At 36.2% G+C, this 16458-nt stretch overlaps 1 long non-coding RNA gene across 2 annotated transcripts; it reads right to left on the reverse strand.

Annotated features, from left to right (window-relative positions):
- Window positions 1–6417: 6417 nt before the first annotated feature.
- On the reverse strand, window positions 6418–15205 carry LOC121406003. Of its 2 annotated transcripts, XR_005968742.1 has the most exons (7): window positions 15093–15205; window positions 13359–13498; window positions 12322–12406; window positions 11857–12007; window positions 11100–11241; window positions 10246–10400; window positions 6418–9020 (listed from the first exon to the last, which is right to left on the reverse strand). It is a non-coding gene; the product is annotated as an uncharacterized LOC121406003 (long non-coding RNA). The 2 variants fall into 2 exon arrangements; XR_005968743.1 differs by lacking the exon at window positions 12322–12406.
- Between the last annotated feature and the right edge of the window lie 1253 nt (window positions 15206–16458).

The following is a 16458-nucleotide window of genomic DNA, read 5'->3' on the forward strand; positions in this document are numbered from 1 at the left end:
TTATTGAGATATTCAGCCCGTATTGCAGCATCCCTTTTATACTACTCTAGAACAATCCAATATGGCCTTCTGTAAGGACCACATTGTCTTGATTGAACTTTATAAAGTTTGACTTTGATCCCTTTATCTGCCATTTCCAACCAACTTTGTCCAATCGGGGGCACCGCCAAGGGTGAAGGATTTTTAAGAAGCCCCAACCCCCCAACCCCCCGCCCTAAAAAAATGACCAAAATTAGATAAATAGGGAGAAAAGGCGATAAATCAATAAATCATCATCATCATCATCATCATCATATCAGCCATGTTCAGCCCACTGCAGGGCGAAGGCCTCCTCAAGTTGGTGCCAAAGGTGCTTGTCTTGTGTTTCAATAAATAAGAAGATTATAAATAGGAAAGGTGGTGGCTGGAACATGATAAGGAAGGAAAAAAAACACAAATCTATATCCCCATCAACATATACATGCACGGTATGTACGATGTATCCTGGCGCAGCCCCTGTGTCCATTTTTATTATCGACACATATACATTATCATTTTCAGGTCAGGACTTAGAGAGAAGTATACGGGGTGGACTCGAGGCACACCTTTTGGAACCGTCAAGTTTACTGACCACCATACCAACATCTCATGTTCCGTCTAGAGTGGAACATCATTTGTTTCGTACAGGATTGGAAAGGAGCTAGCACTGTACGCCTTGATGCAGGTAAGATAAATAATGTTCTGAAGATGTTCGTCATCGCGGAGAATTCAATAAAATAGGTTGATCAATTGTCTCGCGAAGCGGTTGAAGCAGTTTCAACCGCTTCGCGAGACAACTGATCAACCTATTCTAATAAATAATGTTCTCTGCAAAAGTTGTGGTCTAACTACATGAACGTGTATAAAGAACCGGGTGTGGTACTAGCATATACTATTACAGTCTCATTTTATCAGCAATTGTGCAATCGAATCATTCATAATTATCTGGAAATAATAATAATAAATACTTTTCTTCATCTTTAAAGCATGTAAAACAACAAATCAAACGTGTAAAACAAGACACCTGGTATATGAATCATTAACTCTAGAATTAACAAGTAACATCACACTGGACGACTTTTTACTTGATTTGACATAAAGATTAATGTTGTTCCTTACTGCAATGTATGCTATCCCCAATCCTCTCTACTGTTTTGTCCAGGTATTGATGTCATAGTACATATGCTGTTCATCGACGGGAAGGATTCAAGGCATACATGTATATCTTCAGAAGACTTCCAGCTGACTAACAGCAATACATTCTGATTATTGATGTCTTAGAAACTTTTTTTTTTGTGTGCCTGATACATCAGCCTTAGCACAGGTTAGATTGACAGTGTTCTTGGCTCCCGTCTTACAAATATACGATTGATCCAATCAATCATAAGTCTATTGAAATCCAACAGTGTTTTTTTTCCAGGAAATTTGCGAAATGTCCTTGGAAATAAAGGCAAACACACCAAATTATCAACAATTCAGTAAATTTATGAAAATACATCATGTCTACATTTTTTTTTGAACAAAGATGTATTTTTAGAGGTGGGTGTTGCTGGCTTTCCATTGTTAAGTTTGATCAGTGCAATCGCAACTCTTTGTAAGACAGGGCCCTGGTGTACTGTGTGCTATCTTTTGTTTAAAGTTGCAATGTTAAAACTACCATCTAGAAAAAAAATTACTTCGATATTGGATTCAAGTTAGCAAATCGATGGAACTGATACACTCTCCGGATTCTGATAAGCAGTTATAGACTTTCAGATGCCATAGTTGTTTTTGTTGTTCTGCTCTGAGGCGCATTGAGCATCTAATCACAGATGGAAAGTGCGCTATACAAATTTCATGTATTATTATTATCATATCTGTAATTCATATTTTCAAAAGAATAGAGGAAAGCAAAATTTTTGTCACTCTTTCGTTGTTACCTTCGATATTTTGTTTAGCCTCCTTTTAAACTGTATTCCATCTCTCTTTTATACTCTAGTTTTGTAATGTTGCCTCTACGTATTAAAAATTAAGTTACAGGGGATTGCCTCCCATACAAACTTTACTTTTCTTGGTAAGCCCCTCCGTTCTGTTTTATAGTTATTAGTCCAAGTTACAATAGTTCGCATTAATAATAATGATAATTAAACTTACTTATATCGCAGCATAATTACCCAGGCTTTAGCAGTGCAGCTGTTACTCGCGCTGCGTTTCAAGGAATAAATTCCTGCCAGGTAACCATTTACCTCACCTGGGTTGAGTGCAGCACATTGTGGATCAATTTCTTGCTGAACGAAATTATGCCATGGTTGGGATTCGAACCCACGATCCTCTGTTTCAGAGTCCGGAGACTAATCCACTGGGCCACAACGCTCCACTAGTTCGCATTAGTTCTCATTGTTTTTTTACCTTCTAATTCTTATGCATTATTCCTATTGGTCTTGTACTTTAAATTTGACTATGTAACGTTACTTTGATTTTGTTGTGCTTTGTAAATGGAAAATGAATGAAACAATCTAAATCTAAATTTAAATCTAACATAATATCACGTTAATATTTCATAATTTGATTCAGTTAGCATTTCTTCTCTATCAAGGGTTTGTGACTGGCGCGCCACGATTACCGTACACTTCCTCCTGACACTTTTTTTTCTGTCAGCAATCAGCACACAGCAACAACTGTGGTCTTAACCGGTGTACATAGAGGACCACACCAATTATTTTACACCGGTGTTAAATTGTTGGTGTTAGTTTTACACCTATAGGTGTTATTACAACACCTTTTGTCGTTGCATTTACACTCTTTGGTGTTATGGTTATGTTATCTCTAGGGTGTTATTTTAACACCTCAGGATGTGGTCCTCTATTAACACCAATTGGTGTCAGTTTTAACGCCGCAGTTTTTACAGTGCAGAATATCAGGGTCCCGTTTCATAAGGACTTGTAACAATAACAAGTGCAAACTTTCTATGACAAATTTTGAATCAACCAATCAAATTGCACGATTTCAGTAGCTTCAAACTGTTATTGCAATTTTGTTATTACAACAAGCTTGATAAAACGGGACCAAGAGGGCTATGAATAGGAATCGGTTATTTTGGTATGGCTGAGACTGATCTCCTGTCACCACTGTACAAGAGGGAGGTGGGCCCCTTCTTACAAAAAGTTGCGATTGATCCAATCAATCACAAGTATGTACGCCCAGCAATGTCATCATCTAAGATGTAAATTTGTTTCAAAAATATTTTCTACATACACTGTTAAAAAACCCTGATTTTACAGAAAAATAAAAGAAGATTTTGCAGAAAGCAATACCAGAAACATTCTTTAAATTCATGAAACAGGAACTTTTCTGCAATTTAACAGAACAGGTCTGTTAGAAAAAGGGGAAAAGAGTGTTTTATTTTAGGAAATTTGTAAGATTACACACACCAAATACCAATTTCCTGTAAGATTACGCAATCTGGTAAGATTACAGGTGTTCTCGAGACTCTGCTGCAGGAACTTCTTTTAGTTTAAGGATAAATTTTCTAACAGTGTATGATGTATACTCATACATTCAGTATTCTCTTGAAGATTCAATGTGATTCTTTTGGGGTTTTTTTTATAAAAGGAGATTTTGCAAATTTCTTGTAAATTTTGTTTGTTTTGTTATGGATGGATTTCGATACACTTGAGATTTGAACGATTGCAACTCTTTGTAAGACGGGACCCAGGTTCAATTTCAAATCAAGTGCAAGTCCGATGATTTAGAAACAAACATGCTGTTGATTCCCGTTCAAGTTTAACTCAAGTTTATTTCAATACAATTTCCTGTAATGCCAACTCATAATTCTGACAGTTGGTGTACACTGTTAAAAAAATTCATCCTTTAAATAAAAGAAGTTCCTGCAGCAGATTCTGGGGAACCTGTAATCTTACCAGATTGCATAATCTTACATTATATCATGTAAAATTACAGTAAATTTGTATTTGGTGTATGTAACCTTACAAATTTCCTTTCAGAAATCACCCTTTTCCCCTTTTTAAACAGACCTGTTCTGTTAGATTGCAGAAAAAAAATCCTGTTTTATGAATTTACAGAATGATTGCGCTATTGCTTTCTGCAAAATCTTCTCTTTTTCCCTGTAAAATCAGCGGTATTTTTAAGTGTACTTCTCATTTTCCTTTATTCCAAGCAATGGCGTAGCTAGGATTTTTTTTCTGTGGGAAGGGGGCACTGGGGGAGTCCTTTTTCAGGGGGCACCGACCATTTTTTCCGGTGTGTGTGTATGTGTCACAAGGGCGGATCCGACTTTCGCCAATAGGGAACGGGGCCCAAAATTATCTTCACCCGTATTTTCCCCGATCAGTCACTTATTAGTTTTATTCTTATAAAACAAAATAAACATGAAATAATCTCATAAGCCTTATAAAAAGTGCGAGCGCGAAGCGCGAGCTTTTTTTTTTTCCTTTTACGTATTTTGTCCTGAAAATGTAATGCTCTGGGCAATGTTATGTGTGATCCTGAACAAGATTCGTATGTAACTAGATGGTTACTGCGAACGCCAAGCACGAGCAGAAATTTGTATTAACTGTTCTAGCGTTATCAAAAAGGGAACTGTTGAGGACTGCTTACAGTTACCCTGGAGACGGTATATATTTAAAAAAAAAATTGTAATTTTAAACACTTTTTGTATTAATAAATAGGATATAGGTATGTAACAAAACAATTGATGCGAGCGCGAAGCGCGGGAGGAAGAAAATTGAGATTTTAGACCTAAAAGCAGGACACTCTATTTATATTTTGTAAATCATAGATAGGGTGGGTATCATTAATAATGCGATTGTGTAGCGTGAGCAAACAATTATTGATATTCTGATGTGAAACTGGTTAATTTAAGTACATTTTAAATAAAAAAAAATGCAGGCTGTCGCGCATGTTTTAGATTAAGACCTAGAATATGGGCATTCTGAATACATTATGGAATACACGTAGACAATATGAACTTGGCAAATCAAACAATGTGACCACGCAAATATGTAGACCCCCAAAACGGACATTTTACAGAGCACTTAAATTTGTAAATGAAAAAAATAATGAAAGCTCGATGTCCGAGCTAAATTATATTTTGTATATTGACTTCAATACTTGCTACATATCAGCCTATTGAGCAAAATATAAATCTCACCGAACAGGCATTCTAAATACATTTTTTGGCAATTCTGGCGCGAAGCGCAAACAAAAATTTTATATACTAGTAGTAACATGAAATCCTTTTTTTTTGCAAATCTTCCCCTCACATTATTTCATTCACTCGTCTTCCTCCTTATTTTCCTCTTCTTTTTTCTTCAGTCTTTTTTCTTTTCTTCTTTCTCCTTTTTTTTTGCTCTGCCAATTTTGTTCTGGAGGGGGGGGGGGGGGCACACCAAATCTCAGGGGAGGGGGAGGCATGTGCCCCTCAGGCCCCCCGTAGCTACGCCACTGATTCCAAGTAACAAGTGCTCAATGTTTTCATTGTAATATCATTTCACAATTCAGGTGAGCATTTGAAGAGTACAGGAAGGATCCAAGGCACAACTCCAGGAATCTCCACGTTGTCTGCCTGCAATGTCGAAAGCTGAGCAAGAATGCAGGATGGATTGGAAGTGTAGCCTGCAAAAATGCTGATGCAAGTCTTTGTTGGTTTGAGATTCTGCATATCTTACTCAATATTCCAGTATTTTCTAACCATGAAACTGTTAGAAATATTTTGTAATTTCACTCTTTCAGGTAAAACCCTGAATTCACATTCTTGCAATCTATTTTGAAGTTACATTTAAAGGGAACACATTTTCCCAATTAGAATTATAAGACCCTATGATTAATCCAATGGGGTCCCTGATGATGATCTGTCTTGACAAAACATGGAATTTACATGCATGAGAGTCATGGCATACACTCTAAAAAAGGAATAGTCAAATATGACTGATATCTAGTCAAATCTGACTGGGCGAAAGGGTCAGCTGGGAGCAACTGATAATCAGTCATTTTGACTGATAATTATTAGTTATATTTATTTGACTAGATAATCAGTTAAAAATTCTTACTGATTTTCTAGTAATTTCCACTACTTTTCCGAGTCAGTTTTGACTACGTATATAGTTATCACACTTCCACTGATATTTCAGTCATTTCACTATTCATTTCTAGTCACTTTTCACTCTTTTTATCAGTCAGTATTGACAATAAATATAGTCATTCCACTTTCACTGATATTCTAGTAGATTTTCACCATTCAGACAGTCATAGCATACACTTGCATTCTTTCCTGCACCTCCTTAGTCTTTGGTGTTTGTGCCATCACAGTTCAATCATGCTGTAAGATCAAATCATAAGACATTGCAATCGCAAACCATCTTATACATACATTCAAGGCAACATGCAAATATACACTGTGTATTTGATTTAATAGTTTAATCAAAAAATTTTAATCAAAGTATTTTGAGAACATTTCATTTACATATATTACAGGAGCAAACCATCTTATACATACATTCAAGGCAACATGCAAATATACACTGTGTATTTGATTTAATAGTTTAATCAAAAAATTTTAATCAAAGTATTTTGAGAACATTTCATTTACATATATTACTGTGAAACATTAAAAATCATTATTTTCAACTCCCTTAACCGTAAAAATACTGAGCTATTTTGACCCCCCCCCCCGAAGGCTTTTTAGAGTTGACCCTTATAGGGCAATTATATCACCCATGACAAAACCTACAAAAATATTAGTTACTTTTTCAAAAAATTATATAATTTCATTAATTATGCGAATTTACGCATAATATAAATTATGCTAATTTACGCATAATATAAATTATGCTGGAATCAAAGTTTTTGCTCCAAATCAATTAAGGAAGGTCAAAAACAGTATGATGTTCAGTTATAAACCTACTTTTGGCTGGTATCATTGTAAAGCCAGAAATATTTTTCAGAGGAATTGTTAAATGTGATTTGGGAACGTTGTTTGAGATATTAACATTTTTCTGCGCATTTGGGCAGATTCTGTCATTTGTAATATACACATATTTTGAAAAATCTCATAATTATGCTAATTTATACGTAAAATCAATGCTTCCATTTTTTATTCAGACTCTTTGTAGGATTCTGATTGGAAATTCAATATCGTAATTCTTTTCTTTTGTATTTTATGGTTTTTAAAATTTCTTATGTATTTACTTTGTTTTTCAACTTTTAGTTTTCTATTTTTTTTCTGGAAATCGCCCGCAACTTTATTCTGACCATAAACAAGATAAAACTGAGTTTGATTAGTAAAATGGGAAATAATGATACATTTATGAATTTTGGCTAAACACACAATTTACATTGGATTTGTACAAAAATTCACTTTTTTGAGCAATTTTGGGTCAACATGCATTTATGAAATGTTGTGTAATTTCGGAAGTGCATACCCGGGAGTCACAAATTTGGTCTAAAAAATTGCACAAGACTTGCAAGAATAAAGTCATGGAACTGCGCGGCACCAGCTACAGATTTATCGAGAAATATGTTGAGATCAGTCTTTTTAGGGTTAAACCGCCTCATGGTTTGAAATTTTTTTTTGTGAATTCGGGCCATAGCGTTCGGCCATTGCTGGCATTGTATTCATGCAAAACTAGAGTACAATGAAAAAAAAAACATATTCATGAGATGATCATGAATGTCGTTGACAATCTAATTCTGAATGTACCTAAAGCTAAGAAACCACTCTTTTTATATTCATTTATCAAATTCTACTTACAGTGATCCTGTTTTTGAAAAACAATTTTTCAAAAATGCCACATGCCTACCAACCTGTAAACTTAAATATAGGACTGATTCATTTAAAAAATAGGAGTCACAGCATATTTCACATAGATTAGTGTAAGATACCTGGACAATAAGATTTCTTTAACCATATGGTAAAATGTATATTAGAATTTCTAAAAAGGAGTAACTCCTTTTAAAAAGGAGAAGTTGGTAGGTCTGATGACAATCCGAGAAATTCCATTTTTTAAGAATTATGTTATTCCTCCAGATGTAGCCTGTTGTCATTGTTTAGACCATTTTCATGAATTTATTCAAGTAACAGCCAGTATGACCTTCTTACCAATTCCTATGTTAAATGGTGAAAGTGGCACAAAAAGGATTTTGCATCATCACACGTAACATAGTATAACTATAACCTGTATAAAGATCATCTGGAAAAATTATTTTGCGCTATTTAAAGAAATTTAATTGGTCTACTTTTCAAAAAAGGTCACTTGTCTCTGAAACATATTTGACGCCTCATATCCCATTGACTTTGTACACAAAAGTTGCTGAGCTTTGTCGTGCCTTGTTTGAATAAGACTTTAAAGGTAGTAGCCCACATTTGCAAAATATGTCAAAACAATTAGTATAGTTTGCTTGGAGTTTTGATATGACTTCAGTAAACATGTACAAGATAGCATTTCAATCTGCATACTCCAGGAACAATTCCCCAAACAGCAGTTTGTTCTTCTTAGGGGGTGTTGCAAGAAAACATTTACAATCAATCACAAATTTTGGTTGAAAAATTTACAAGTGATACAACAATCTTAACTAAAGCAAATAATTTATATTTGTTGACCAGCAATCAATTGCAAATTTGAAATTGATTGTAAGATTAATGATTGATTAGGCCGGTACCTGAAAATGACTTGCAATCAATTGCAAGTTTCTTGCACCACTCCATGCCTAGGACTCTATGATGAAAAATTAGAGATGTAAGCCTAAGGGAAATGGTACTAGATGGCGTTGTAAATGACTTTCTGCAGAAAGTCATAAGTGTTGGCTGCCTCCCAAGGATAATTTACCCACAGAATATAGATGGCCTTAAAGCAAAGGTCCACTCCGTGAATGAGGGACATTGCTTCCAAGGCAGCACCATCGCAAATAACGAACACTTGCTCTGGCTTGAGGATGTCCCCAAGGGCGAGCACAAAAGGTTGCTTTTGCTGGCAGTTCTCTAGGTACTCTGGAAGGTTTGTCCCCACCTGAAAGAAAGAAAAAATGATGGTGCTCTATCACTTTTCAAATCATATTATAGCAATTACAAATTCTTATAACATGACGAAGCAATTAAGAGTATTTGACAAATACAATATGAAATGTTATTCATTTTTCTTTTCGTTTTGCACATGTCATCCCAAGACAAAAAAATGTGTAAATCATTAATGTTGTTAAACTAATTTGAAGGTATTGAAAGAAAACAAATTTCATTCATTTGTGTGTTTGCAATGAGGCATGGGACAAAGTATCGTTAAATCTCGATCAGAGGCGCATAATTGTGAGATCTTTTTAAAGAGTTCCATTTAAACAATGAGTAAATATTAATAATACCTGTCTTGGGAACAACGCAATATATCTTCAAAGTTTGTTTGTAAAACGGGTTTGATCCATTTTTGTGACTTCAGAGAAAAATGCATTTGTTTGCCAGATTTTGTTCAGGCGTCTACATGTATGTAAGTAAAAGTGAAATTAGGAAATGCATTTCTTCTTAAGTGCTCTAAAAATTAGCTTAGAACTTTTGTTCAAAAGACAGGTACAGTTGAACAATGTTCTTTATATCAATAACTCAATTTCCATAAAAAGTGGATCTCACCCAATTTGCAAACTAAGTCTCCCAGAAATACAAAGATCCTTCAAGTCAATTCATGCCTGTTTGAAAGTTTACAGTAGGGACATTTCCAACAACACAGCAAAAATGCATATTTGAAAATGAACCATGCAGAGAATTAACACGTTAGGTAGAGTAATTGATGCTTATTATTAAATGAATAATAAGGACAATTTAAAGGTATAGGAATACTTGCGGTATAAAATAAACTCCAAAGAACCTTGCTAAAACCATTACTATACACATAAATTATCAATGTGCAAATAATTTAAGGCATGATACACATTGGATGTGCTGGAAATAGTAGAACATTGGTAATATTATATTTTGATACAGAACACAGAAATTCATATATGGGACATCTGACTTTTTGACGTATCACGCATGTTTTAACTTACGATTCTAAAAATATTTTGTACATTTGTGTTGAAATGTTTCCATACTACAGTGCAAATATGAAGTATTGTTTGCTGATAATCAAACAAAGGCCAAGTAAACTTTATCAAAATGTTCCACCATTGACCAGTACTCCATGCTACTTTTAAAAGTGAAAAATTAACATGTTTAGAGAAATTTGCATTTCATTAAATTGATTTTCTTACTGGGCCGATGTTGATGAAGGCTTTGGATGATTCTGCCCTGCTGCATCTCATACTACGCTTCCCCACCTTCTTCATTCCTGGAGGCGAGATTTGAGGAAGCGCAAGAAGTGCCATGGTCTCCACTTCTGCTGCAGGACATGTCAAGTCAGAAGATGCTGCACAATTAGGAAGAAAACAAATTAAATAAGATTAGGTGATGCATAATATGGAATTCCCCAACCAATTTAAAACATGGTCCTTAATTGTGAGCTCTGCCCAGGCCAAAATCCTTCCAAATTTAGTATACCTGTTGTCCATGACCCATTGTTGTGCACCTCCAATTTCATTTTCCAAAATCCCTCATGCATGACCGTGCAGCCACCATTTTGTTTATTTCAAGTCCATTTGCATACCATTCTTTCTTCTTTCATATCTCTGTTGTCCTGCATGCTACAGACTTCAAACAATTTGCTATAGATAGAGAGTTGCTCTATCATTTGAGCCACATAACCTGCCCTTCAAAGTGCCATCTTCATGCAATAAATTTCAAATAGTCTTCCTTTAAAAACTTAATATTTATAGAAATGTAAAGTCAGAAAATCGTAAAATGGCCATAACTTCCTTGTTTCTATTCTTTCACATCTCAAATTTTCAGAGATTGATATTGCTTATTGATTGAAAAACCTGGGAAATCAAAGGCGTCGATGCATGCACATTGTTCTGATACGATTGCAGTTCTAGTTTACCTTTCTTTTTGTTCCTGCTGGAAATCTCTCTTTCTCTCCATTCCAAATATCATTTCTATATTTGCATCATTCCAGCTTCAATGTTGTAAATATTATTCAATTAAAAATGTGTTTTTTTAATATTCTTACCGAGATGTGGAACAGTCAAAGATTCCCGCCATGTCGGGTTATGGAGGTCTGCATACTTCAGTACCAGGGGAGCTATTTTGGGCCACTCTAAGAACAGCTTATCTGCAACCTCTGGATAAAGAATCCTGAAGTCCTGCTGAATCTGGAATGAATGATAAAATGTTACTAGTATACACTTATTTACAATTTGAAAGGGAAAGAGCAATATGGGTAATTCCACAGAAAGAAAAATTGGCAAAACATGAACTCATTTTGTTACGATTACTAAAGGGGAAAAAAGCAGCAGTTTTAAAATAACTACACATATATCACATGATTTCATCACAATTGCAATACAAACAAACATGCATTTTTATAAATTTCAGAACTTGGCAGCCAAAAACTACAGTATCTTACACAGTGGTGTAATAACTACTAAAACAGTGCCCTAGCTGAGCCAAGATCAAAATCTTTCTCAATCAAAATAGTTTTTAACCCCCCCCCGGGCGCAGAAAGCAACATAAAAGAACCCCTACCCCTAGGTTGAAGAGTATCATCATGCCTTGGGGGAAAATCATATGCACATTTCCCTCTGTAGCACCCCTCCAGTATTATCCTTACAGGGCCTAAGATTATACTGGTGCAGCCTGCACATGGTAATCGGTGGAGGTTCAACAGGCTCAGCAGTAACTGAACACTATTCAAATCGGTGTACACCCAGTAACATTTATACATGTTCAAAACATGTTCTGAGCCTTTATTGCTCGCTAAAAATTACCTGTTAAGTCTCCCATGGTGGCTTTGGGTGTCTTCTTTGGCTCCGATGTAATTGGTGCACTTTTTTGTGCTCTCTTTCGTACATTTACAAGTCGGTATTCCAAATATCCAGATGCCTCCCGTTTCTCCCTAGCTGGAGAATACCATGCTTCCTGAAAAAAAAAAAAATGAAAATCCCTTTAACTCTCATTACTCTTGTGATTGACAATTAGCTACATGTATTTCTTGACTAGTAGCTTAGTTTTCATCACTCAACCTATAACCCTATCTGTCCCCGGGCTATTTCAAGGCAATTAAATATGGAGGAGGGGGCTCACCCCCCCCCCCCCTCCCTGGGACCTGAACGATTGCCACAAAATTTTGCACATACCTCAAGAATTGTGCAAAGAATACAAATCCATCGTTATTTCTATGTAGATCTACATCGTTTAATTTTATAAAATGCATAAATACATATTTTACTCACATGACCTACTCCTTCAAGGTCCTTTAGCTTGGGAAATTGCGACACCACCGCCTTGGCTAGAGCGACCTTGACATCTGTAGGTGGCCTGAATAATTAATAATGGAAAATTTGTTTGCTTATCTTAAATCAGTTCAGCGATTTTTGACCTGAATTCTCATCAATACCAACACTTGAACATTTTCTACAATATGATTTTAAGACCTTGGGAGCGTTTCATGAAAGGACTTGTCGGACGTTTTATCCGACAAGTCCCATTTTATCCGACAGTTACCATAGGAACAGTGCCTCTCGGCCAATCATAATCAAGGAAAGATGTCAGATCTGCCAACTTGTCAGACAAAAATGTTGATGAAACGGTCCCCTGGTCACACCGCCCGAGCGTTGTTGGAGCGGTATAGGGAGAGAGGGTTGAATTTTGCTCTCAAAATTTGGGAAAAAATAAAAAAACAATCGAAATCGAAAATGGTGAACGGTAGCGAGCGGTGATGATTTTTTTTCTCTCCGCTCCAACAACGCTCGGGCGGTGTGACCAGGCCTTTAATTTTCCCAATTGTTTGTGGCTCGATTCCATATCACTTCGATTTTTTTCTCTTGTTTCTCTTGTTTTTAATATACATGTACACTGTACATTTCAAGTGGGTTTCATATGACTCTGTTGATTTAAAATAGCTAAATTTATTAATATTTGATTAGTTTAATATTTCTATTATATTAATATACATGCTGTATTAAATAAAGAAAAGTCATGAATTTCAAGGGAAAACACGAAAAATTAATTCTTTGGTGCAGCACGTAATTGAAACATAGTCTTCACATGATAGGTCAGTGAAGACTTGTCAAAAATGTTCTTTTACAATATGAAAATGTACCGGCATTTGTTTAGCCATTGACATTTTTGGTGGTTTTTGTGTGGTTAAGTAACATATTGATGAACCGAAATCCATGTTATGTAATCAGTCCTTTTTTCATTAAGTGTAAATTTGTTTTGGAAGGTTTAATATGCCATAAAAAGGAAAGACAAGTTGAAGGACACTTACTTGCTTGTAAATTCTTGTATTAACCAAGACACCAGGATTCGCACAACCTTTATGCGAGATTGTACAGAAAGCATTCCATTATCCATTTCCTTCACGAAGTTCTCTCCGTTAAAAGAGTCCATCAGGATAGCTCTGACATCCTATAATAAAAACATATACCGGTATGTATATATGTAATATGAAATGTCATTTACTCAGAAAATGAAAAATGGTTTTTACTGTACCATTTGTATATCAATAGACAAATCATTTCACACCTAATCATGAATAGAATTTTAAATCAGGAACATAAAAATATTAAAATTCATGCATTTACAAAACTTTGAATTCTAAATAACATTCTTAATCTTTATTAGATTTTTCTCAAACCTTCACCAATATTTTCTCTGCTCTTTTACAAAACAATTGGAACGCCTTTGGCATGCTCGCCTGCATCACGCAATTCATTATAGCAGAAGTGCTGACTTTGATGGCTAATGTGTGTTCATTTACCCAAAATGACCTGTAACCTTGATCATGTGACCTGACACTGATGCAAGATACTTGAATAACCTTTTGTTCAAGTATCATGAAAAAGGCCTTAAAGACTTTTAAAGTTATGACATTTCAAAAAAAAACCTCAGTCCAAGTTCATTGACCCTAAAAATGACTTTTGACCTTCATCATGTGATCTGGCCGATAACACAAACACAATGCACAAACACACCCGGTGGGCACAGACGTATGTACACACAGAGTACCAACTACCATAATGCAATGCAACACAGGCCTAGATCGGCCTAGGCTATATATGTTTGGTCTAGCCTAGGATAGGCCTAAACCTATACTTAGCAGCTCTCCTATATTAGATTGATTTCTAGGCCTGGCCTAAGCCCTAAGTTAAATCTAGATCTAGATCATCTGGAGTAGATTCTAGATCTAGAGTCTTAAACGTTAGAGTAGACCCTAAACTAGATCTAGATCTAAATCATATCGAATCCTACGGGGACACAACTGCGCGTGCTTTCCGCGCGTGTCTACCACTCTATGGAAATACCATTGGAAATTTCATGTTTTGTTAACAGTTTTGTCATTCCTGAAAAAAGTTCCCACTTTTATCCCTAGCCCTAGGGCCTAGTTCCAATGATATAATGCTGATGATGATATCATATTTAGGCCTAATTGAAATTTTTGCAAAGATGTTAATTGCATTCGCGTTTTGGGGTCAAAAACACCCCTTTCATATCAAAATAGGATGAAACTCAACGTAAAATCCTACTTTATGTCACCACAAACGATTTCCCCTTGTTCCAGTTTCGCTTGATGGTATCGTACAGCTTAGGCCTACTTAGTTCCCATGTCATGAGTCATTGTGCATTTTTTCCAAGCTTTACGATGATGTAAAACTAAAAATTATGTTCATTGGTCAAACTTTGCGTTCGCGTTTTAGCTTTAAATAAACATGAGTCGATCAGACCACAAGCCAATAATGGCAAAAGTTGTCATATTCGGGCCAGGCGCGTACTGTACCTAATATGCAGTGCAGCAGGCAGGGGTCACGGCCGCCGTGCCCTAGCGTATAGCCCTAGCGCTAGCTGGGCCGGGCTGCGCTTGTGCGACTGTGCGTGCGCCGCTGGGCATTGACTTGATATGCTAGATCTAGAAGTCGAACTAGACTAGATCTAGAATAGATCTCTAGATCTAGACCTAGATTAGATCTAGATCTAGATTAGAACTAATACAGTTCAAACTCACCCTTGAAAGTGTGTATTAACTCCTCCATCCCCCATTCCAGCAGCATTTTCCTCACAAAATCATCCATCAAAATCCAGTTGGCCACAGCTACAGCAGCACAGTCAACTAGTGATCCGTACAACTTTTTACTCGAACCATCGCGCGATCTCGGAATCGACCAATAAGCGACCGCGCTTGTTCCCCTGAGCGCATTATAGGAAACCCGTCAAACGTAACTACTTCACTTAGTTATTCGTCGATGACAGACATTATAGTAAAAGGGAGCAAATTAACTAGAAATTGACTGATTTTCAAGTTAATTTCACTTGACTGGGAAATCTAGTTAATTATTTGACTAGACTGTTATTAGAGTGTATAATCAAAATAAGTGAAGGTGTCATTAATCCACGAAATCTTTCCTGAATGGTGTATAGTGAGAGGCTAAAATCCAAATTTACATCTGTAAGGCAAGGGGGGGGGGGGAGGCGGTGACACAGTCCCTCACTGAAGATTTCTTTCCCCTCTTCAGCTTATATAAACATGTAAAACGCATGTACCTTGTGCATTCCCTGCTGGGAAGAAATAGTTCCACTGTGGGTCACACTTCTGTTTACACTGTTAACCATTATGTGGAATCATCCTCGTATTTTTCAGTACATCAAAACGGTATGAATTACATATTCACATAGTCTACTATGTGAACGCATTGAAGAACGGTCCACAATTTTAAATTCCATACACGCTGGGTATGATATAATGGTTTTAAGAAGGTACTTGTTTAGAAATAATAGAGTAATTCTAGTCTGTGGAGCGTTTTATCTACATTTTTGTCCGACAAGTTGTCAGATCTGGGGCCGGTTGCATAAACAGTTGCGTTTGATCGCAACTCATTTTTTTCGCAAAATATCGCACAGCTTGTTTTTCAGCCAATAAATCACCCGTATTCGGCGCTCGCGCTTGACATTGTTACTTGCGTTTGAACGCAACTCTCTCTGCATCAGGCCCTATACATCTTTCCTTGATTATGACTGGCTGACATTTACTGTGGTATCTGTTGGGAAAAACAGGACTTGTCAGATAACGCGTTCGACAATACCTTTCATGAAACGCTCCCCCTGTAATTCTTGAGCGAGGAAAGCAATAGAAAAAAAGTGGTTCAAAAGTTTTGGACAGACTAGGTCAGGGTTCTCAAACTACGGCCCGCGGAGCTTCCCAATCCGACCCGCGAGACTCTGTTTTTTTTTTAAATAAATTTTAAGTCACGATATGAAACATAGCACATATGATTACATTCTGTTTCCATGAAGACATATAACCGTTATAAAAATAATGGCAGTCAAATTAATTTGACTTAAAAAAAAGTTTAGTGGAGTCTTTCTGGCTGTTG

This window comes from Lytechinus variegatus, chromosome 19 (assembly GCF_018143015.1).
Source record: "Lytechinus variegatus isolate NC3 chromosome 19, Lvar_3.0, whole genome shotgun sequence".
In the NCBI taxonomy this organism is placed as follows: Eukaryota; Metazoa; Echinodermata; class Echinoidea; order Temnopleuroida; family Toxopneustidae; genus Lytechinus; species Lytechinus variegatus.